Genomic DNA, 27,224 nt, shown 5'->3' with positions numbered 1-27,224 from the left:
AATCAAAGAAAAAATAGGTCACTACAAATCCTCGACCAAAGCAAAAAGAATTACAAAGAAGGATGATTGACTGTCCAAATAAACTTCTGGTACTTCGACCACTATCAAATATCAATGTTAACACTTCAAGCTTTGCTAAAGATGAAACGCAAAGTTAACTGAGCATAGGATCGAAGAACATCTCGAAGATTGGGATGGGTATAAATAAATTTTGAGCCATTATCCTTTGTTTCTTAAACCGTGAACCAAGTCACGTTACAACCCTTGAAAGTTCTAACTGAAGTATGGTTAGTTCGAAAGCATACTGTAACCAAAAAGGTATCCTGACTCCTTAAGGTTTACCAAAAATGCTGAGTTGATATTTCATATTTTTACAAACACCACGTTTTTAAAAATATCACGCTTTTACATGTTTTAATGTTTTTCAAAAACTCAAGACAGACGTATGCATTGCATCTCATGAATTCATTATTAAACATATTCTGCTACATAATTTCAAATGTTAGCAACAGAAAGAATTTGCACACGGTACAACTAATGACTGAAAGTTATCCCGACAAACAATATTACTCCAAGAAGCAATGTCTCTTACGTATACAAGGGGCATGACACGTTTTGCCCAATCAATCTGGGGCAATCAAGTCAAGATTCCAAGAATCTCTCAAATTCCAAATAGTCAAAGGCATACATCCCAAGTGGGTTTCAAACTATTTCCCAATCAATCTGGGGCAATCAAGTCAAGATTCCAAGAATATCTCAAGGATGCCAATCAGGGGCATGCATCCAAGAAGATCATGAAGCTACTTCTCAACCAACATAGGACATTGTCTTGGGCCTATGATTACTAGGGGCATGTCGCCCATAATGCACATCTCATAAAGTCCTCGCGAGGCGAATCTTTCCAAAAGTTCCTACTAGCAGGGGCAAATCTATGCAAGTCCAGTTTGACATCTTGATCAATACTCAGTGGTGTGTCCTAATCAAATCCAGGAATGGTAGTTACTATAATACTGGGGGAAATGTTCAAGGCATCCATGCCTTCCCACAACTCCGATTTCACAAGATCATATCCCCACAGAGCAATCCTCAAGAAGATATCTTCAAACATACTCGACCAACAAAGACATGGCTCCCCGACAGAGTTTACATCTTCAACATGGCCGGTTCCCCGACACCTTGGCTCTTCTCTAACATGGTTTACTAATATCTTTTATTCCCAATCAAGGTACATTAAGTTGCTGATCATCCCCAAGCAGAAATCATAAATCCCCAACCAAGCATCTCCAAGATAAGATCAACAACAGAAAGATCCGCCTTTTCAATCAAGATGTGTCAAATAGCATAAATCATAGTCATACGTCATAAATCATAAACATATTCATACATCGCATACATTACCTCATAATGAACTCATGCATAACATACAAAGTTTCTCATTTATTTTGAGGGACTCATTACATAACACATGCATCATGACATTATATAAATTGCTACACCTATTTGCAGAATGCAGGTACAAACAAATGAACGAAATCTATAACTTTCCAAGATCTAATTCATTCACCACGAACGGTGATGACACGATCATTCTCAAAAATCTAATTCAGCTACTACGAACGGTAGTGACACAATCATTTTCAAAGGTCTAATTCAGTTACTACGAACGGTGTTGACACGACAAGAGAATCTAATTCCATCATCACGAACGGGGTGGACACGATCAATTATCCCCTAGAGTCTAATTCAGTTACTACGAATGGTGCTGACACGACAAGATATCTAATTCTATCATCACGAACGGTGTAGACACGATCATCCTTCCAAGGTCTAATTCAGTTACTACAAACGGTGCTGACACGATCAATATTCCAAGATCTAATTCTATCATCACGAACGGTGTAGACACGATCATCCTTCAAAGATCTAATTCGGTTACTACGAACGGTACTGACACGATCAAAGAAAGAGACAGACTTAATCATGACACCCAATTCAGAAAAGACCACGATAATGGAATCACGACAACAGAGTCACGATAATGGAATCACGACAACTGAGTCACAATAATGGAATCACGACAACTGAGTCACGATAATAGAATCACAACAACTGAGTCACGATAATGGAATCACGACAACTGAGTCACGATAATGGAATCACGACAACTGAGTCACGATAATGGAATCACGACAACTGAGTCACGATAGTGGAATCACGACAACCGAGTCACGATAATGGAATCACGACAATGGAATCACGACAACTGAGTCACGATAATGGAATCACGACAACTGAGTCACGATAATGGAATCACGACAGCTGAGTCACGATAATGGAATCACGACAATGAAGTCACGACAATGGAGTCACGACGATTAAGTCACATATCTAATCCCAGCATTCAGTTCAGAAACGATCATGACAATGGAGTCATGACGAGGAAGTCACGGCAATCGAGTCACGACAATACGATAATAGAGTCACTACAATCAACTCACTTCACACTCCCAACATCCAGATGGCATCTATTAGATGGCATCTTTAAGCCCGTTTCATACATCTTTTCCAACACTTGGACGACATCTTCAAGCCCGTCTCTGGTAAAAGTCCTTGCTTCAACCAGGGCAAATTCCTGGGTATTCTAGTGTTCAATCCCTTCTATCTTCAGATCCCGACAGGCACACGTGTCAGTCTACATCTTCAGATATAAGAAAATTGAACAGGGACAGCTGTCATACCCCCAAAATTTGCCCAGACTTTTTCTCCTATTCAAATTCAAAGTCAAGACACCTCATATGGTTTATGATATTTCAGACTATCTCCATGACAAAACTCAGGCTCTAATTCAAAAGATTGATCATTCAATGGCCCAAACGATCAATAATCGACTAGTTGACCTAAAAGTCAAACTATGGTCAAACCACAGTCAAAACTTCTGATTTTTTGTCAACATCCTCATTTTGAAGTGTCATTCATTATTTGATCAAGGATTGATCATGATTCATTAAGGAAAGCTTTAAAATCATCAAAATTCAAACTTTCTAAATTAGGGTTTCGGACCTAAAAGTCAACTCAACTTTGACCAGCCATAACTTTCACATGGAACATCATAAATTTCCCATCCAAAGCTCATTTTGAAGGAAATTGAATTCTCTACTATTTTTTCTCTCACAAGCCAAGGCCCAAAATGCACCATATGGGAGATATGTGCCAAAACATTACAGGTCCTCCTAAAGGATCGCAAAAAGTCATTTTTTCTCAAAGCTCATAACTTGAACATGGTAGACTCAATTGAGATGAAACCAAAAGGAGCTTTTAGAGGACTCTTTAAGCTTTCTAAAAAGTCCTAGAACACTTTCATACAACAAAAATGGAGAGAGTTATGATTGGTAGAAGTTGGCTAAAAATCAAGAAGCGCATGGAACCCTAATTGATCAAAACTTAGACTTTGGATTAATGGGCCTAAGTATTGGACTACAAACACATCCATGGCACAATTAAGGGCCTATAAATCCATCCTCGCCCTTTTATGATTTTATTTTTTTATTTATTTACATTTATATGGATTTTATTCATTTAAATACTAAATAAATTTAATAAAATATAAAACAAATGGATCAAATGACATGGGTTGGTTTATAATCATGTGAAAGCCCAAGCAAAGTTTAAAATTCGTGATAGCTTGGAAAAGGAGAAATATTTTCAATTTTGGAAAGATTATATGCAAATCTTTTTCAATTTCTTTTCTCCCCAATCAACATAATTCATTCAAGGATTAATTGACCTAATATGTTCTCTATATATACTAGAATACAATCAGCACAAGGATTCACGCAGGGCTGCCTCCAAGAGAAGACCACAAGGATTCAAAACATCTTCATAGCTAGGGCACGAAAAAAGAACGAGTTCCAATAGGATTCAGTCGAAACAAACCATTCTATCTTCTTCCTAAGGTGCCAAAGAACAGGTATGGACCATAAGATATGATTTAAATAGCCCTAAATGCGTGTGTTTCATCACCCATGTTCATATATGTTTGGTTTTTGTTTTCAACGCATAGACATATTTTAATGAAATCTAATGGTATATTTGAGATCCTTGTGACTTTTAGAGAAGGTCTGTATCGTTGGCATGAAGCTTTGAGGGGGATACAACGTCCCACCATTGTTAGGGCAAGAATCATGGAGGCTTTCGTTTTCATTAATGCAACGTGATTAGATCCAAAATGATGGCCCCTATAGATTCAAGGCATCCTATTTAACATATCTGGGCACTTTGTCTCTTTGCCTAAACGTGTTTATGCAGGATTTGAGTTTTCCAGAAAAAACGCAACAAAATTCGCAGGAGTTTTCAAAAGAAAATCCGCAGGTAATTCTGGATGGGAGGTTGAAGAAGACGATGAATAGTGGTGGCCCACGCGTGGCTCAATTCTGTTGGCCGGTCAGCCCATACACTCTCCCTCCTCACGCGTGTCTTCCTTTGGCTGGCCAGTCAACTTTCAGCGCCTCCCTCTCTCTTCTCTCATTGGCCGCGTGCAGATTACAGGGACCCACCTTGACTTGGTCTTTTGAACTTCACATTTAATGTTTGTTTTTATACTTATATTTTTCGTGCATACTATTGTTGACTAAAAACACGCAGCAAGATTGGCAAGAGGAAACGGTTATTAACCAAAAGGGGACTGGTTCGATCCCCACTCCAGCCATATATTTTTTATGAAGAAACAAGCTGGTAGATCCTGTGTGTGCTCCCCCCTGAATTCCATCACGCGCCTTCATTCAATAGCCATCAGGTCACACCACTATCAGATCCAACACTCAAGAAAACGATGGTGCACCATAGACGCTCATAGACATGGCACACCTCATAAAACGCCCACCAAGTTTTTTTTTAATTATTTTTTTTATATCATCTTTTCTTTTCTCTTTTAACTAAATTAATTTAGTTTTGACATAGTTCTTTTTTTAGTTTTTATAAAAATTCTTTAAAAATCTTTCATAACCTTTTTTATTTAGATTAATAATATAATTCTAATTTAATTTAGTTTTAATTTTAGGTTTGTTAGATAATAATTAATTTCAACTTAGGTTTAGTAATTTAAATTAGTTTTAATTTTTTAGGTTTGTTAAATAATAATTAATTTATAATTTTAGGTTAATTAGACAATTAGTTTAAATAGGTTTAGGTTAGCCTTTAATCAATAAACCATGTGACTATCAGTAATGTAAGGGTTGTCTATCAAACCATGATCAAACTGTAAGTTTAGGTTTTATCCTTAAATTTTTAGCCATAAAACTTTTAACCCTGATTTTTCCAACTTTGATTTTCTCACGATTCTCTTCTCATCTCAAAATCCATTGAATGGCGCATGTACGATTATTTGCTATTTCCGTCATTATTTAAATTATGCATTTATTTATTCATGCTTTCATTTAATTATTTAATTTCTGTCATTTAAATTCTAGAAGGTGTATAGGTTGTTCATTCGATTTTGATGTAATAGTAATTAGGACCTTTATGCTTTCCGTACTTTACTTTCCGCCTCCCCCGGTTTTTATTATGTATCCCCCAATCCCGAAGCTTTGTAATAGCGTAGGATTTAATTCCCGCACTTTAAATTTCTGCATAATATTTTATTGCGTGGTTAGTAAAATAGGGAGTGACAACAAGTAATCGAATATAGCTCACCTAATACAAGATAAATATTTGAATCTAACTCACGTGATTGATGCACACACTCACCTTTAAGGTACCCCTCTTGTTGCCTGTTGCCTTCGATTTCGATCAAATAGTCAAGTCCCTTCGAGCGTAGGGATACCTTAGCTTGCTGCCTTCGATTCAAAAATCACCACGTCCCTTCAATTAAAGATCATAGTCCCTTCGAGATGCCTACGATAAATATGATCTCGATGTTGCCTCGATAAATGATGATAGTCCCTTCGAATGCTAAGGTATCCTTATTGTTGCCTAATGACTATTATATCCTTCCCTTAGACTACCTACCCTCTTTATGGTAGGGACAGTCTTATGGTGAACGATTTTTCTCGATGACCCGCACATCCAATTAAAAGACTTTCTGCCCTCTTATGGTATGGATAGACCCTTTCACCTGAAAAGCTAAAAGAACGAATTTTCAAACTTAGGGTAAGTAGCTTTTAATTGCTTGCTCGATTCAAATTCAAATCAAAAATACTTTTCCCACTCATTTTTCAAATACTTTCAAAACAAGGCTACGCTTATTCACAAGCTAAAGTCCTTAAACGAATCTTTTCTTATTCAAACTTTTCAAACAAACAAAGTGAGCTAAGCAATTAAGAGCCCATGGAAGACTATGGATGCAAAGTGTGTCTTACACCTTCCCTTTGTATAACTTACCCCCCGAACTCAAAATCTCTTTAAAAGGTCTTTTCCTGTTCTTTTAGCCTTTCCTAAAATTGGATAAAATAAAAGTCGGTGGCGACTCTTGCTTACCGCGACATTTCGAATAAAGTCAGTTCACCGTATTACACTTGTACAACCTCATTCATAACTCTCATTCCCAAAATCAACTATCTTCGAGTCTTATCTGATTATAGACCAATTTTTTTGATGGGGTTTCTATGTAAGATATTATTCAAATTACTTGCTCTCAAGTTGAGAAAATTGTTAGGGAGGTAAGTATCCAAAAATCAAATAGCATTTATTTTAAGGAGGAATATTTTTGATGGATTTTTTGTTGTGAATGAAGTTTTAGACATGGCTAAGAGAGATAAAAGGAATTTTTTGGTGGTTAAGGTGGAATGTGAAAAGACTTATGATAGTGTAAACTAGAACTATATTATGTTCCTTCTTAAAAGGATGGATTTTGGAGTTAAGTGGAATCAATGGATAGAGGCTTGCATTTTTAGTAACTCAATGTCAATATTTGTTAATGGAAGTGCCATTAAGGATATTGAAGTATATAGGAGTTTTAGGCAGGGGGCTCAGTCCCTATTTGTGTTAGTTACGAAGGTCCTCAAAAGGTTGATGAGAAAAGCGATTGAGGTAAGGGATCTCACTAGTTATTATGTTAATGAGGAGGTGTTTGTACATTTTGTTCAATTTGATGATAAAACTTTGATATAAGGTGAAGCTAGCTGGAAAAATCTTTGGTGTATCAAATCAATTTTAAGGTGGTTTGAATTGGTGACAACTTTAAGAGTCAACTTTTGTAAAAGTCGGATTTTTAGAACTTGTATCTAAGAAAGTATGATGAATACATAAGACACTTTTCTGTCTTGCAGAATAAGGTCCATGCCTTTTAAGTTTCTTGGGTGTGAAGGTGGAAGATAGCCCTAGAAGATTGAATATTTGGAGTAATGTTATTGATAACTTGAAGAGACGACTATCTACGTAGAAGAGTATACATCTTTCTATGGGAGGGAGAGTGGTGATGATAAACTCTACCCTTAACTATATACCATTAAATACCCTTTATTTTTACAAATCTCCTAGTAAGGTGCTTAATCATATCAAAAGCAGTCAATATATTCCTTTGGGGTGGCTCAGATAATAGGAATAAAATTCATTGGGTAAGTTAGAACAAGGTGTGCATGGCCAATGAAAAGGGCGGGCTTGGCTTAAAGAACATTGAAACTTTTATAAAGCTTTGCTTTTAAAGTGGAAGTGGAGGACATTAAAGAAGATAGATGTTATGTGGTATGAAATCCTTGAACATAGATATAAAAATATTGAAAATTTGATGTTCATAATGATAAAGGAATGATTAGGAAAAATGATTCCATATGGTGGAGATATTTAATCACTTTGGATGCTAAGGTAGGTACAGAGAAAAACATTTTCTCTTATAACACTATTTTTAGATTGGGAGAAATGAGGAATTTAGTTTTTTGGCATAGTAAATGTCTAGGTGATCAAACTTCGAAAAAGGCTTACACCGACGTCTATGAAGAGGTAGGGAACCCTCTTGTCAGTGTTGTAGAAGTTGGAGCGAGGAACCAGCTGGAATGGATATGGAATTGGCAGTCTAGCTTAGAAGATTGTAGTGGTGATGTTGTTGATCAGGTGGAAGAAATAAAAGTCATGTTGCATGAAATGGAGCTTGACCTAACTGTTGAAGATAGATTCACTTGGATAGCCAATAACTCACATGTTTTTACTGTGAGTTCGTGTTATGCAGCGTTGGAGAGAAGAGACAATAACGCTTTGCTTAATGAAGAACATAAATTTGGGCTGACAATCTTGTGAAAGAGTAAAGCTCATTCTTAAGTTCTAATTTTTGGTAGGAGGATGATCATCAACAATTTTCTAACTAGAGACCAACTACTGAAAAGAGGCATCATTAATAGAGATAGTGTTAATATAAGCTAATGTGTTTTGTGCTTTTAGGAGGATGAAGACAACCACCACTTGTTCTTTGATTGTCTAGTCTCTTGAAGATTGTTGGAAGTTGTTCATAATTAGGTTGGCTAGCGAGAGGGAGGTCAAGAAAGGAGTTTGTTTAGATATATTTTCCAAAGTCATCACTAGAATAAACCGGATGGCAGAGACACTATTAGCTTCATTTGGTTATCAACAATTTGGAATCTATGGATAATGAGAAATGCAATCATGTATCAAGGTCGTATCTTCAATTTTGAGAATTGTTTATTGTCCGAAAAATTCTTGTCTTGAAAATGGTTTGTTTTAGATTGCAAAAGTCATATTAAATGTAATTTTTATGATTGCTTTAGCTCTCCATTAAATTGTATTAGGAGGAAAACTAAAAAACTTTTAATCTTGAGATATGCTATTTATATACTGGGATTTCTTGCAATGTATTTTACACCATATACTTTAACAAAACAAAAATGTTTTTGCACAAAAACCAAGAAAAAATAAATTATTAAAAAAATAAAACTTATGCATAGTATGTATAGAAATACGGTGTTAGTGTAATCAATGGTGTACACTTATCATATCTGTTTAATCTTTGGTGTATTGTGGCTTAGAGTACCCTTTATACTTTGCTCTTGCTCTTGAATGATATCATTGTTTATAAAAAAAACTCATTTCTTAAGTAGTAGTAGTAGTAGTATATATATATATATATATATATATATATATATATATATATATATATATATATATATATATATATATATATATATATATATATATATATATATATATATATATATATATATATATATATTAAAATCTAATGGTTCAAATTCATTTTCATATAAAATGTCATTCTCATATGTTAAATTTATTTAAAAATAGTCAAATTCCTAAATTGTCCTCTTAATCTAATTAATTGAGTCATTGAAAATACAAATTTTTTAATAAATTAAGATATATTTTAGAGATACTTTCATTAGAAGAGAATAAAGCGGTATGGTTTATATTTCATTCAAAAAAAACATTAGTTATTTAATATAGAAAAATATTAACGAATGTATTCGGAGCACCGGTTAAAAAACTAAAAAGGTAAATTAAACATTTATTAATTAATCAAATAGAGATTAATATGATAAAAAAATTTAAAAAATAAAACATAAATCATTGCTTTTCTAAAAAAGTAGTGTGTGTACTCAATACATTAAACATAGAATTTTTTAATTTAAAATTCTTAATCAATGTTCTGGGACACTGGTTAGCATAATTTTTTATATAATATTATTGTTATTGTATATTAAATATTAACTATTAGTTATTAATAAAAATTTAAAATTTTTATTACAGAGAAAAATAAGTAGAATACAATAGTAAGTAGTTAGAGGGATTTGATAAAAAAATAGTATATTATTTTTTTAGGAAACTAAAAAATATAAATTATTTTTAATTTTGAAATTATGAATCTCATGTGCTTTAGTGAGTTTTATTTATTTATCTGAAAGAATATTTAGTTTGTAAAAAAAAATGTGTTTTTGGATATGTATTTTAAAAAAAGAGTTAAATATACAAATTTCCTTGTAATATTAGCGAATTTTGCTTTAGGCCCCTGTAAAAATTTTAAATTTTTCTAATTTTAATATTGTTTTCTAAAATTGTATATATTAAAATATTATTTTAGCCTTTAGGACACATGACCTAATAAATCTTCCGGCCCAATACCGACACTGTCGTTGGGCATAGTCTATCTTGTTATACTTCAGATCTAACTGTCCCTCCGCATTTGTCTCCTAAGATTGTTACACTTGTATGATAATTTCATTAATTAACAACACTACTATAATTTTTTTTATTGATTAAAGGATTCTTCCCAGCTTTAATATAAGAGAGTTCAAGTTTATTCGAAACGCACCAAACATACAATGTTGTAATTATTTAAAAAATAATTATTTTTATAATTTAAAAAAATTTGTGACAAATAAAATATAATTTTTTAATCAAATTAAAAAAAATTAAATAAACGAAATTTTATTGATGTACACTTGTTGGATATGTGCCTTAGAAATTATTCTTTTTATTGTTGTAATTTATTGGATGTATGTCGTTGAAGATTAAACAAAGGATACAATAAACTAATAACGTGTAATGAGAATTGATGAAATTGTTGATTTGTTATTGATTAAAATACATTTTAGTATCATTTCTCAGCATATAAAAAAATGAGAGAAAATTTTCAAAATAAAAAAAAAAATCTTTAAAAAGAAAAAAGTTCACGTACGAAAGTGTCATGAAAGGAATAAATATACTTTAATTTCATATCATAAATTTATTTTAATATTTATTTTTTAAAAATATTTAATATTTAATTATAAATTTAAGTTATTATTTATTAATAATAACTCACTTTAATTATATTATAACTATGTTATAAATAAATATCTTTTGAAAATAAAATCAAAAGAAATTTGGGATATTAGTTAATTCAAATATGGATATCCAAAAATCATTGAAAATAAAATAATAGGATATTTTGGATGTGCATATCCAAAAATATTTGAAACTAAAAGTTATGTGTATTCGGATATGCATATCCGGAAAATATTTTCAGATTTTTATATGAATTTTTCAATGTATAGGGGTGTATAAAAGATTCCCTTCTTAAACTACCCATGATCAATAAAAGAGTGAAGTGCGCCTCTAAGTGATAGCCCAAAGGGATGAATGAGCCTATTTTAGTATGACTTGGAATTCTTGAATGAGTTTTCATTGCTCGGTGATGAAAATGCAAAGCAACTAGCAAACAAAGATGCCCACTCTCCAAAAGTAATGTTGATTTGGCAAAAATGATGACATGCCAATTCCCTACAAGTTGATTTAATCTTCTTTGCACTTGCATAGGGATCCACAATTTATTGAAGAAGAGAAAAATAGTTGTTATTCTTGTGTCAAATAGGGATGTACAAAATCGAATCGGCCTAATAAAAAATTACAAACCGAACCAATTCAAACTGAAAATCGTAAAAATCGCATTTGGTTCGGATTAGTTCGGATCATTTTTTAACAAAATCGTATGGTTTGCTTCGGTTTTCGGTTTGTATTTTACAAACCGAATCAAATCAAATCAAACCGATGTTACAAAACCTACTAACCATTGTATATATTTTTTAATTCTTTAGAAAAATCAACATGTATTTTGTGTATATTTTATCATATTCTTTGTATGAAATATATATATACGAAAAAAGTTGATAAGGATAAGATTAAAAGAAGTTTAACGGACATTATTTTTGCATCCCTTTTATATATGAAATACAATAATATTTCAAATTTATTTAAGCAATTTCATGTATATTATCCATTTGACATAAGATAAAATTATAAAACGCAATTCATATTTATGCATTCAAATTATAAGCTTATTTGAACAATAAACTTGTTTTATAATCATGTATGAATGACTAAACACAAAATTATGTTGTCTTAAATATGTGTATGTATGAATCAATAAAAATCTAGTAAAAAACCGAACCAACCAAAACAATCCAAACCGCATTGATTTGGTTTGGTTTGGTTTGGTTCAGTTTTATTTCTAAAAGTCAAGCGAACCAAACCTAACCGCATGTGTTTTTTTCTTGCGGTTCAGATGACTTTTAGCATAAAAACCGTCAAAACTGCACTGCGAACACCCCTAGACAACAAGCATAATGAATGGATAATTATGCTCTATTGATATTATGATCTCTATAATATAATGCACAATGTCTAGAATATTTCAATGATTGTATTACTATATGCTCAAAATTTATAAGTCACCACTCAACACACAACACTCACCTTCTCATGAGTTAAGTTTTCATGTCGTCTGGATGTTGAATACGATGTCGAGATCCATTGAAAGAGAAAGCCAAAAACAGAAAGACCAGGAGCACGAGAAAGAAGTGCAATATAACAAGTAAAAACGCAACACCAAACAAAGGAATCTCACATAAGTGGACAGAGAAAAGAGGGGAAATAAAATAACAAGAGCAGAGAAATGATTCAAACACAAAGAAGAAGAAAGATCTTAAGAGATTCAATATGTTCTTGGATCATTCTTGGAGCAATCTTTTCAATCTTTAATTATGTATATGATATGGATAAATGTAACTTACAGATAAACTATGCAATAAAATCTACAAACTTAGCGTGTTGCGACTATGTGAGAGAAAATTAAAACTGTTATAAAATAAAGAGAAATAAGATAAAAGATAAGAGAGAAAGATATAATGATTCTGTATTATTTCATCGGTGTATTTCTACAAAGAGATTGGTCCTATTTATAGGATAACACTTAGACAATGTAATAAATACAAATGGTTATAAATAAGGAATAAAATCATTAGGAAACAAATATCCAATTATTCATAACACTCCTCCTTGGATGTTTGTTTTGGATATGCCTCGTTAAAACCTTTACTAGAAAAAACTCAGTGGGAAAAAATCTAGTGAAAGAAAAATAGTACAATATCCTTTTAAAATAAATTTATTTCTCCCCTCAGCTGAACGTTCATTTCTTCAACGATGAGGACCAAATTTTTGTGCTAGTTGATTAAAAGTTCTGCTTGGGAGTGACTTTGTGAAAAGGTCTGCAACATTAACACATGAACATATTTGTTGGATGTTTATATCATCATTCTTTTGAATATAATGAGTGAAAAAGAACTTTGGAGAAATGTATTTTGTTTAGTTTCTTTTAATGTAATGATCTTTCAATTAAGCGATGCATGGCGTATTATCTTCATATATGGCTGTTGTATTTGTTTTTCCAAAAGACACCACGGGTATTTTGTATGTGTTGGATTAAGGATCTCAACCAAACACATTCTCAACTTTCCTCGTGTAGTGATAAAAGTTTTGCATGATTAGATGAATTTGTTGTTATTGTTTGTTTCACCGATCTCCATGAAGTAGTTGTACCTCCACATGTAAATAAATAACTTGTTTGTGATCTACCATTGTGAGGATTTGACAAGTAATTTACATCTGCATAACCTGTTAATTCGAGTTTGGATACTTTGGTATAAAACAGGCTCATGTCCATTGTACCTCTAAGATAACGAAGTATAAGTTTGACTTTGTTCCAATGTCTTCGTGTAGGTGAAGAATTGTATCTTGCTAATAGATTGATCGCAAATGATATATCAGGCGTGTATAATTAGCAAGGTTCATCAGTGCTCTGATCACACTGAGATATGGTACTTCAGGACCAAGCAATTCTTCATCATTTTCTCAAGGCTTGAAAAGAAAGGACCTTTCTCTATATCTAATGATCTAACAACCATTGGAGTAGACAACGAGTGACATTTTTCCATATAGAAGCGTTTTAACACTTTTTCTATATAGCATTCCTGGTGTACAAATATTCATTTGTCAAAATGCTCAGTCTGTAAACCTAGACATAATTTTGTCTTTCCTAGATCCTTCATCTCACACTCTTTCTTTAAACAATTCATAGCTTTTGAAAACTCTTCAGGAGTTCCAATAATATTTATGTCATCGACATAGACAACTAGTATTGCAAATTCTTTTCCTGATCTTTTTATAAAAATACAGGGACAAATGGAGTTATTTGTATATTCCTCTCAAAGCAAATATTCACTAAGTCGGTTACACCACATGCATCCAGATTATTTCAACCCATAGACAAATTTGTTCAATTTTATGGAGTAGCTTTCTCGAAATTCGAAATTATGTGTCTTTGATATATTAACCCTTTAAGGAGTAAATGTCACTATCAAGTGAGCCATATAAATAAGATGTGACAACATACATCATGTTCATATTAAGTCCTTCATGTACTATAAGGCTAATAAAATATCTAAAAATTAATTGAATCCACTACAGGTGGATATGTTTCATTAAAACCAATCTTAGGTCTTTCTGGAAATCATTGAGCAACATATCAAACTTTATACCATTCTTATTTTTCTTTTTCACAAAAACTCATTTATATCCTATTGATTTCACACCTTGAGGTGTTCGGACTACAGGTCCAAAATCGAGTCACTTATAAAGTGAGTTTAAATCTTATTCAATCGAATATATTCATTTTGACCAATTCACTTAGTCTACAATCTTTAATAGACTTTGACTCATGATCTTCTTTGTCAATTATCACATTTAGCGCTATATTTTACAAAAAAATCATCACTGTCGACTTCGTGTCGGTTCCATTTTATTCCATTATGGACATAATTTATCAAGATCTCTTTATTTTCATAAGTTTCAGGTACCTGATCATTCTCTTCTGGAGATAAAATGTTTATTATGTCCGAAGATTCTTTTAGATTTTCTATATCCTCACTTGGGTCATCTTTAATTTTAGCTTATTTGTTCGGTAGAGGATTATTAATATTGGAACCGACTTTACTACCATGCTTCATGCACGGTTTCAATTCGTTTGCTATATTTGATTATCCAATAAGGGAATCCACTTCGATTGTAGTATTAGCAACTGTAATTGGTTGTATTAAATTTACAAATGAATAATCTTTCGAACTTCTGGTTCATATTGGTTTGTACAAGGATCAAGATCTAAAATTGTTCATTTGAACTTCTTGTTCATGATTTCAGCTGATTATTCTCTCCCCCCTAATATTGGGAAAATTAATTTATCAAGTGATAATCAGCCTACTGGGCTGCAATCAAGTATTTGATTATTTTCTCAAATTATATCCTCAAAATCGAGACTCATATTAATTATATTTTTTCAATATTCTTTCATGACTCATCTTAATGTATTATATTGGAGCAATTGGAATATACACCAGACATCTAAAAGTTCACTTAGATGAGAAGTATTAGAATAAATTAGGGAGGACTAAGATATAATATCTTGTTGGCTTGATGCGATAAATATTTTAATACCTTATTTTGGGTGTTTCAAATATATAATTTAAAATTGATGATCTTATAAGTATCAACCATATAATTAACTTTAGACGTCTAAGAGAATGGATCTTCAGGTCCATTTTTTTATGAATATATATTACATGATATTTAATATCAATTTTAATAATATATGTGATACTTATATAAGAATTTCTAAACAAAATCTAGAAAACAATATCTTAGTCTAATTAGTTGAGAAAATAATTTCACAAACTTCTGGTTGTAAGTAGAGACATATGCATGATCATTTAGTCGATGTAACAATTAATGTCATAAAAACTCAATTTCTCAAATTTTTCTTTGAAAACACAAAAAATTATTGGATTGAAGAAACTTCTGATTATCCAAAACTAATTATCGCATCATAATACATCCTAGATGACCAAACCAATTTTGTCAACAATTCACTTAAGTGTGATCTGTAAACTTCTGGTTTACATTAATACATATGATTATATTCTTCTAATTTGTTTCAATCCATAGTAAATAATAAAATTATTTATATAAACTATATTTTTTAAAATTGGATGGCATATAATTAATTACAATTTCTGCATCTAAATTAAAAATTTATAAATTTTGATCATAATGACGTAGTACATAAAACACGTTACTACATTTTCTTAAGCTTTATGTATATAGAATATAGCGTACAGAAATTATTCAACAAATATAAATAACTCTACAGATTTTATGTAAGAATTATAACTTAATAAACAAATTTTTAAAAAATAAAATAAATATTTTTTTCATTAGAAATTTAAACAAAAGAAAATATATGTATACTATAAAATGCATTATTTTTAAGAAAATAATTTATCCAATCAAATTACCAGTAAGACTTATAATATAAAATTTTCAAAAATAAATATACAGAAAAAGTTCATTTTATATTTGGGCGATTTGTTTTATTTATATTTTTATAAAACACACTAATAACAATAACACAAATTAGTAACAAGTTGATAACATTTAACTATCAAATTAATACTTGTCAATGTTAATAAAATAGTCACAAAACTATAAGATTCTATTATAAAATAAATATTAAATTAATCATATTAATTTTTCCAATCAATAATTTATAACAAACTAATAACATTTAGTTATGAAATGTTTATTTTTAAATATTAATAAATTTACAATCTTGATTTTTTTTAAATAGTTATTCAAGATTTCAATCACAAATATTTTATTAATAAAAATAATAATATTTTCTTCTGAATTTTTTAATATTATTGATACAATCCTCCTGGGATTCTTTAATAATAATAAGAATATTTCTGAGAAACTTTAGCATTATTGATTTAATCTTTCAGGGATTCTTTTTAATATTATTGATACATCCTTTTGGGATTTCTTAGCATGATTGATGCAATTCTTATAGAATCCATAAAAATCGTCATTGATACTTTTCTAATTAATGGAGACAGAATAGTTATTTTTTTTATCAATCTTCAAAGGATAATCATTCTTTGATCAATGCATAATGCATTAAATAAATTGATCTTTAAACAATCCTTTAGGGATCCTTTATAATAAATATATATATATATATATATATATATATATATATATATATATATATATATATATATATATATATATATATATATATATATATATATATATATATATAGTTATGAATATTTATGTTAGTGGATGTCCATCCATCTCCTAGTTTTTCATCTTCCTATTCCATACTTAATATGTGTGATTTTCTATCTCCCTTGAGTCCTATAAATAGAGGCCCATATTACAATGTAAAGCACACTTGAAAGAAGATGATATAATATTGTTTTTCTCTTCTCTACCTCTCTTTGATCTCTATCGTTTTAGTTAGTTTTATAACACGTTATCAGCACGAAACTCTATCGTGTGAGCGATTTTATGATCAATTTTCATAATCATGTTTCTTCTCTTTCGAGTAAGTTTTTAAGATTTTTCTTCATCTTATAGATTAAACTTTAGCATGCTATTCTATTTTATTTTTTTATAAAATTTTATTGAAAATTTTGTTTAATTAACACAATTATATATTTTAAAGTTGTCTATCATCGATAAGTTCTTGAAGCATCCCTGAAGGATTGCTTAAAGAATGATTGTTCCATTTTTATGAAAACAACAATTGTAACTTTCATGCATTCCTGAAGAATTGCATGAATAGCGTGCATCCCAGAAGGATTATAAATATTATTATTTTTATTAGTAAACGATTTGTGATTGAGTTCTTGAAGAACTACAAAATGTGATTGAGTTCCTGAAGAACTATAAAAAAAATTGTGATTGTGATTGAGTTCCTGAAGAACTACACAAAAAACAACTCTCTTAAACTAATGTTAAGATATCTCAGAAGGATTGCTTAAAGAATTATTTTTCTTAATCGATGTGAATATTTGTGACATGACTTTGAAGCGATTTTTTGAGCTTCCTAGAAGAATTATACAAGTAATTGTTTCTTTTTATCACTACAAGGATCATTTGTGATATATAATTCCCGAAGAGTTAAAGTTTTAAAATAAGGATTTCTCACACCTTAAAATGTTGTATCTAGAATATTAGAAGAATTTTATCATGCTATTAATGAATCGCAGAAGGATTGCATCTATACTAATAACATATCCCAGAAGGATTGCATGTGTTATGTTAAAAATTTGAAAAATGATTGCATCACCTATATTATCGAATTCTAGATGGATTGGATCAATAATACTGAAGTATTCCAGAAGGATTTCACAAAAAATTTGTGTGTTTCGATGTAAAAAAAATTGTAATATACTCATAAAATGTTTGTCATTCCAGAAAAATGACATGAGTGACTCTAACACATCCCAGAAGGATAAATATATTTTTGGATTATTGTAATTTTCTAGCATTTGTTTATGTTAAAAACTTATTAAATTTGTTAGAGTATAAATTATTTCATCTATATATATGATGATATAATTTTAGTGATATGATTTTGTATGATTTTGATAATTATATGATAATATGTTCATATGCATGTGTATGATTAAAGTGTTAAATCATGAGATATTATTAGGATGATCAATGTTTGCGGATACAATTTCTTTATTCACATTATTTCTAATTATTGATATTTTAACAAGAGAATTAAAACATTGCAATCTAATAAAGAATATATCAATAGTCTAAAGTTGCTACATATTTTAAAGTTGTTACAATAGTGCTTAGATTTCTCATTTAAATCTTAATTATACTATTCTTTTCTTTTTACAAGTATAGTGCATGGATGACATTTGTTAGTCCATCTTAAAGACACACGAAAGTAATCTCATATTTTGATAGAGTCGAGATTCGAATGAACTTTAATCCTTTATATTTTCTTTTTGTGTGTTCTCTTTATGTCTTGCCAAATATTTTCGTCATAGATAATTCACATGAATTTATATTGGAGGAATTGAATATCTTTGTACTACACAAATGAATTTGGACATAAAATGTATAATAGAAAAGCTATCGGCTTTTCCCCCGGGCTTGTACAATACTTATATTAGTACAATTGAAGCACATGTCATTGTAAACCAGTAGTTCACAAATTACACTTAAATGTGTCGTTGGTAAAACCGGTTAGGTCATCTCGGATATAATATGATGCGAATAATTTGTATTGAAGAACCAGAAGTTTCTTCAATCTAGTCAATTTTTGTGTGTTTCTAAAGGAAAATAAAAATTTGAGAAATTGCGTTTTTATGACATTAATTATTGCATTGACTAAAATATCATGCATATGTCTCTACTCACAACCAGAAGTTTGTGAAATTTTTTTCTCAACTAATTAGACTAAGATCTTGTTTTCTGGATTTTTTTATAGAAATTACTGTATAAGTATCCCATATATTATTAAAATTGATATTGAATATCATGTAATATATGTTCATAAAAAGAAAATGGACCCAAAGATCCATTCTTTAGACGTCTAAAGTTAATTATATGATTGATACTTATGAGATCATCAATTCTAAATTATATATTTGAAACACCCAAAGTATAATATTAAGATATTTATTCGCATTAAGTCAACAAGATACTATATTTTAGTCCTCCCTAATTTATTCTAATACTTCTCATCTTAGTGAACATTTGGATGTGTTGTGTATATTCCAATTGCTAATACATTAAGATGAGTCATGAAAGAATATTGAAAAAATATAATTAATATGACTCTCAATTTTGAGGATATAATTTGAGAAAATAATCAAATACTTGATTGCAGCCTAGTAGGCTGATTATCACTTGATAAATTAATTTTCCCAATATTAGAGAGAGGGGATAAGCAGCTGAAATCATGAACAAGAAGTTCAAATGAACAGCTGAAATCATGAATAGGAAATGAACAAGAAGTTCAAATGAACAGCTGAAATCATGAACAAGAAGTTCGAATGAACAATTTAAAATAAATTGTTGTCTTGATCCTCGTACAAATCAATATGAACCAAAAGTTCAAAATATTATTCATTTGCAAAGTTTATGAAATAAATTATCAGCTGATAATACTCCACTCAAAGTGGATTCTCCTATTGGATAATATATTATTACAAATGAGTTGTTGTTGCGCCTGAAGCATGGTATGAAAGTCGGTTCCAATGTTAAAAGTCCTCTACTAAGAAAAGAAACTAAAGATGACCCAAGTGAGGATATGAAAATGCTAAGAGCACTTTGACCTAATTTAGTTTTCAGTTCCAGAAGAACAAATTAAGTACTTGAAATATGAAATAAAGAGATCTCAATAAATTATGTCATGGATGAAATGGAATGGAACCGAAATTGAGATAACAAAATAAAGTCAATATTGACAATATCTTTGTATACAATATAGCGCTAAAAGTGATCAATGATAACGAGGATCATGAGTCAAAACCTATTAAAGATTGTAGACTAAGTGAGAATTGGCCAAAATAAATATATTCAATTGAAGAAGAATTAAACTCACTTTACAAGTGGCTCACTTTTGGACCTGTAGTCCGAACACCTCAAGGTGTGAAACTAATTGGATATAAATGAGTTTTTGTGAAAAAGAAAAATAAGAATGATATAAAGTTTGATTTATTGCTCAATGATTTTCACAAAGACCTAAGATTGATTTTGATAAAACATATTCACATGTAGTGGATTCAATCGATTTTTGATATTTAATTAGCCTTGTAGCACATGAAGAGCTTAATTTGAATCTGATGAATGTCATGACATATTATTTATATGGTTCACTTAATAGTGACATTTACATGAAACTTCTTGAAGGGTTCAATGTACCAGAGGCACATAATTTTGGATCTCGAGAAAAATACTCTATCAAATTGAAAAAGTTTCTCTATGGGTTGAAAAAATATGGATGCATGTGGTATAATTATCCCCAGTGAATATTTACTAAATGATGAATATGCAAATAACTAAATTTGTACTTGTATTTTCATAAAATGATGTGGAAAAGAATTTGCCATACTAGTTATCTGTGTGAATGACACACATATTCTTGGAACTCTTGAAGAGCTTCTAAAAGCTATAAATTCCTTAAATAAAGAGTTTGAGATGAAGGACCTAGAAAAGACAAAATATGTCTAGGTTTGCAAATTGAGCATGTGGACAAAAGAATATTTGTACATCAAGAAGGCTATATAGAAAAGTGTTGAAATGATTCTATATGGACAAATGTCACATGTTGCCTATTCCAATATGGTTGTTAGATCATTAGATGTGGAGAAAGATCTTTTTAGGCCTCAAGAAAAGGATGAAAATTGTTTAGTCCTGAAGTACCATATCTCAGTGCAATTGGAGTACTAATGTACCTTGCTAATTATACACGTCATAATATATCATTTGCGGTCAATCTATAAGTAAGATAGAATTATTCACCTACACAAAGAAATTGGAAAGCGGTCAAACATATACTTCGTTATCTTAGTGATAAGTGCCAAAATGTACTTATTTTGTGTATGTAAATAGTGGCATTTATCGATACTTTTGTTAATACCGTTTGAATAATTCCCCGTTTTGTATATAAATACGTATACTTTGTGAATAGTTGTATTTTCATATGTTTTATATACCGTTTAATAGTTTTTTCTTTGTTTTTATAGGTATTCATGCTTATTGGAGCCTCGAGGAATAAAGTGTCGAAGGCACGGCTCCGATTGCGCAATTTTGGAACTGAATAAGGAAGTTTTGTAGCAGAAGGTCCGCTCAGCGGAGTTCAAGCGGAGCTTGGCAGAGATTTGAAGCATTTTTGGGTCCGCTCAGCGGAGGTAGCCCGCTCAGCGGAGCTACGTATACTGTTGTAGATATTTTGGGGAATAAGTGAAGGCCGCTGAGCGGAGGGGGTTCGCTGAGCGGACCTGTGCAGATTTGTGTTTATATTCTCTTCATTTGTACATTTCTAGGTTATGGTTTGGGTATTTTTGAGTCCCAACACCATCATTTTCATTCTTAGATCAAGATTAGCTTAGAAAACAACTTCAGAGGTTGCATTTGGATGATCGGGGGTGGATTGAGCGTCAAACGGAGCTGACAAACCGGGAGATTTTCGGTTCATTTCTCTTCTTCTTTGTGTATTTCTCTTTGGTTGGGTTTTGTTTGTATATTTACTTGAATCTTTTGTATATTTACCGATTATAATCTTATATTTAACTTGCTTTACAAATCTGTGTTGATATTATCCTGGATTTTTGCTCTATGCTGGGGATTTGGGGTGCTTTAGAGATAAACTTCTTGAATCCTTATCTAGGATGATAATCTGTTGGTTCTGAACTCTAGAGATAGATTTAGAGCTAGCATTCACTGTTTGTATATGTTCTTAATGCTTTTGTGTTTGAGCGGTGCGCGAGAGATCGCCGACGCGAGAATACGGATGTTCTCGTGACTTCGCGTTAGAGATAACCTTAGTTTTGAGATGATCTCGTTTGTGCTCCAGAGATGGACGCTTATGTGAGAGATACGTGATGACATAGATGAGTATCGTAGGTTGAGTATAATGGGTTGGTAAGTGTATGTTTGTTAAGAGTGAATATATTTACATGCCTGATAAGTTATTTCTCTTCTAAGAATGTGTTTATTCTTTTCCTGTCTATATCTTTGTTTACTTTTTGCTCATTTAATCCAAAGTTCAAAACTGTAGAAACTGTTGAATGGCATCTCTCCATCTCTGAGGACGATAAATCCCGGATCAATATTTCCAAATCTTGTTTGTTGCTTGCCCTATACTGCATTCAACAAAATGGCGCCGTTGCCGGGGATGGTTGTGATTGCATCACAATAGTTTTCGTGGTCTTGAGCTTTGTATATATCGTATATATTGTATAGTTTCACTTGTATATATATTTACTTGTACATGTTTACTTGTTTATGTTCACCATATAAGTTTACTTGTATATGTTACATATAATTATACTTTTATTGGTGAATGTTGGTGAAACATATTGATCTCGGATTAGCTATTTCCTTACAAATCTTCACTTTTCAACTTGTGCATCCAACATTCACCAACTTTCTCTTTATGTATGTTAATAGTTATATGTGTTTCATGTTTGTATATATGTGTTTGCTCTTGTACATATTTGTATATGTGTGTTTTCTTTTATGTTTGTATAATTGTTGTATATATTTGTACCCGTAACGTTTGTTGAGTGTTTTGGTTAGGACACTTTCTTTAGGCTTGTGCGGTGAGACGTCACCATGGCATGACTAGAGGAGGCTACTTTCCAAACACCGAAACAATAAAGGCGTCGAGCTAACGACGTAAAACAAGCGCTTGTTGGGAGGCACCCCAATGGTTGTAAATATTGTTTATATTTCTGTTTATGAGTTATTTAGGTGAAGTGGTGAGTGATTGGAACAACAGATCCTGTTCTGATTTTTCTGGTTTCTGCTATGTCCGCTAAGTGGAGCATAGCTCGCTAAGCGAGCATAGCATAATTTTGTTTTTCTGCTCTGTACCAGTGAGGTTCCCATTCCACCTGGTTCACTCATTTTTCCCACTTTCACCAAGGCTAATTAGTAGTGTATAGTAGTTTTGTTTTTCTAATTCTTTTGTGGTTGTTTGTACTCAAATTTTGTTCGATAATTCGAAGATTTTTGAGGTGATTCTCCAAAGCTTGAGTGTTTCAACTTGCGGATGTATGGTAGGATATTATTTTTGAAGTTGTATCACTCAAGGTAATTATTTATCGCTTTCTATAGCATAACATGTTTAGGAAACTTTTCATTTGTACAATTACCATATCATTCATTCTTTTGCATTACTTGCTTATTGATTGAATCACTTTAGTTCCCAAACCATAAATGTAAGGAAGTTTTTCATTGTTTACATATGCTGGAGGCCACAATCTTTGTTTTAACTGGATTTTATTATGCTTAATCTTTTGTTTATGTTGATTTTATGAAAGCATGAAAAGGATCAAGGCATTTTGTTTCATTTTGAGCACAACTACAAAAACCAAATAGTTAAATTCACCTTGTGAGTGTGTGATCATTTGTTAACCCTTCTGAGCCTTTTTGTCAACGTCCATGTTGTTTTTACTAAATGCTTATCTTTGAGTGTTTAGTTCTCATTTTTGCATGGATGATTGATTCTTTGTTTTCTTGAACCCTCAACCATGATTTTTGGTATGAATTTTTACCTTGCCTTAGGAAGTAGAGAGTATTCATATGATGGTGTGGTTGAATTCAAGTTGGGGAGAAAAATGATTGTGCACTTATTTGGTTGTTGCTATGAGGTTGAAAAAGAAAAGAAAAAGAAAGAAAAAAAAAGTGAAAAGAAAAGAAAAGAAAAAAAAAGGAGAAAAAGTTTTGAAAAAGAAAAAGAAAAGAGAAGTGAATAATTGTGCTAATAAGTATTGTGATTGGTTTGAGAAACTTGTGGTTAAGGAAGAAGTTTGATCGAGATTTTGTTGTTTGAATCTTTGGTGGATTGATCGCTCCCTTAGGTTTAGGCAAGTTTTTGTTTCGATTAGCCTTAGGATATATCCCTTGTTTGTTAACCAAGCCACATTACAACCTTGAAAAGTCCTTGTGATTCTTGCTTTTGTATCTTCAATGTGATTTTTAGATGAGTGCATAATTTAATCTTTTGTTTGCAAGATTGTTGGATGAGTGTTAAAAGTCCTTTACCTTTGTGTGTTCTTCATCCATTGATGAATTTTTACTAGGTGTGATTCATGATGTAAGCATGTATTGTGTTAGAATGTTTTGTATGCTTTTTGTGCTTAGGATTTGTTTCGTTTACATGTTGTCGTTGTAGGATAGTGGTAAGTATTTACTTTGTTTATACGTTTTTGTATTAAGCCATGCATTTGTTTTTGGTTTTCAAAACTTGTTGATTCACAATTCTTTGGTTTATTACTTTCAATTCTTTGATTTATTTGACATTGTTTGAGGACAAACAAAGTTTCAAGTTGGGGAGAGTTTGATAAGTGCCAAAATGTACTTATTTTGTGTATGTAAATAGTGGCATTTATCGATACTTTTGTTAATACCGTTTGAATAATTCCCCGTTTTGTATATAAATACGTATACTTTGTGAATAGTTGTATTTTCATATGTTTTATATACCGTTTAATAGTTTTTTCTTTGTTTTTATAGGTATTCATGCTTATTGGAGCCTCGAGGAATAAAGTGTCGAAGGCACGGCTCCGATTGCGCAATTTTGGAACTGAATAAGGAAGTTTTGTAGCAGAAGGTCCGCTCAGCGGAGTTCAAGCGGAGCTTGGCAGAGATTTGAAGCATTTTTGGGTCCGCTCAGCGGAGGTAGCCCGCTCAGCGGAGCTACGTATACTGTTGTAGATATTTTGGGGAATAAGTGAAGGCCGCTGAGCGGAGGGGGTTCGCTGAGCGGACCTGTGCAGATTTGTGTTTATATTCTCTTCATTTGTACATTTCTAGGTTATGGTTTGGGTATTTTTGAGTCCCAACACCATCATTTTCATTCTTAGATCAAGATTAGCTTAGAAAACAACTTCAGAGGTTGCATTTGGATGATCGGGGGTGGATTGAGCGTCAAACGGAGCTGACAAACCGGGAGATTTTCGGTTCATTTCTCTTCTTCTTTGTGTATTTCTCTTTGGTTGGGTTTTGTTTGTATATTTACTTGAATCTTTTGTATATTTACCGATTATAATCTTATATTTAACTTGCTTTACAAATCTGTGTTGATATTATCCTGGATTTTTGCTCTATGCTGGGGATTTGGGGTGCTTTAGAGATAAACTTCTTGAATCCTTATCTAGGATGATAATCTGTTGGTTCTGAACTCTAGAGATAGATTTAGAGCTAGCATTCACTGTTTGTATATGTTCTTAATGCTTTTGTGTTTGAGCGGTGCGCGAGAGATCGCCGACGCGAGAATACGGATGTTCTCGTGACTTCGCGTTAGAGATAACCTTAGTTTTGAGATGATCTCGTTTGTGCTCCAGAGATGGACGCTTATGTGAGAGATACGTGATGACATAGATGAGTATCGTAGGTTGAGTATAATGGGTTGGTAAGTGTATGTTTGTTAAGAGTGAATATATTTACATGCCTGATAAGTTATTTCTCTTCTAAGAATGTGTTTATTCTTTTCCTGTCTATATCTTTGTTTACTTTTTGCTCATTTAATCCAAAGTTCAAAACTGTAGAAACTGTTGAATGGCATCTCTCCATCTCTGAGGACGATAAATCCCGGATCAATATTTCCAAATCTTGTTTGTTGCTTGCCCTATACTGCATTCAACACTTAGAGATGCAGGTTACTTGCCAGATTCTCACAATGGTAGATCAAAAAGAGGTTATTTGTTTGCATGTGATGGTACAACCATTTCATGGAGATCTATAAAAAAACTCGTGGCAACAACTTCATCAAATCCTACATAACTATTAGCACTACATGAAGTCACTTCCAAGAAGAAATTTTAAGCAACTACTACAAATAATATCGTCTCACATGTAAATGTCTGCATGAGGGGGAGAAATACATATGTTTTGCACTCTTTTTTCCTTCACCATGGTTTTTTCCCATTGGGTTTTCCTGGTAAGATTTTTAACGAGGCAATTCACATTCAAATGATATTGTACTCTTTTTCCTTCACTAGAATTTTTCCCACTGGGTTTTTTCTAGTAAGGTTTTAACGAGGCATATCTTCAATGGACATCCAAGGGGGAGTGTTATGAATATTTATGTTAGTGGATGTCCATCCATCTCCTAGTTTTTCATCTTCCTATTCCATACTTAATATGTGTGATTTTCTATCTCCCTTGAGTCCTATAAATAGAGACCCATATTACAATGTAAAGCACACTTGAAAGAAGATGATATAATATTGCTTTTCTCTTCTCTACCTCTCTTTGATCTCTATCGTTTTAGTTAGTTTTATAACATATATAATTTATTTTTTCGAAAGCTAAGCTTGATCATAGATTTGATATATACAATTCTTACTTAAATATGAGTCCCTTGTGGATGTATATGCAAATCTTTAAGAACATTTGAACACTAATTTTGTTATAATTCATGATAAGAAAATATTATTCATTGTGAATATTTTAAAATACTCATGTAAATCAATATATCGTAAATTCTTAGTTCTTCAATAACTCAACAATAATTTTTTTTTGAAGTTCTTCCCAAACTTAATCACAAATCTTTTACGAAAATTCAATCACAAAATTTTTATGCAGTTCTTCAGGAACTCAATCACAAATCTTTTTATTAATAAAAATAATAGTATTTATAAATCTTTAGTTATTCAAGAACAATAAAACAGATTTATTATTTTTCTATCCTCGATTATTCATGAACTATAAAACAAATTCATAATTTTTCTATCCTTCACGATACTTTATATGTTCTTCAGGAACTATATAAGAAATTCATTATTTTGCTACCATTCAGAGATACTTTATATGTTCCTCAGGAATTATATAAGAAATTCATTATTTTGCATCCTTTA

This window comes from Vicia villosa, linkage group LG3 (genome assembly GCF_029867415.1).
Source record: "Vicia villosa cultivar HV-30 ecotype Madison, WI linkage group LG3, Vvil1.0, whole genome shotgun sequence".
Taxonomy (NCBI): Eukaryota; Viridiplantae; Streptophyta; class Magnoliopsida; order Fabales; family Fabaceae; genus Vicia; species Vicia villosa.
The sequence above is the reverse complement of the archived record's forward strand: the minus strand, read 5'-3'. Positions refer to the sequence as shown.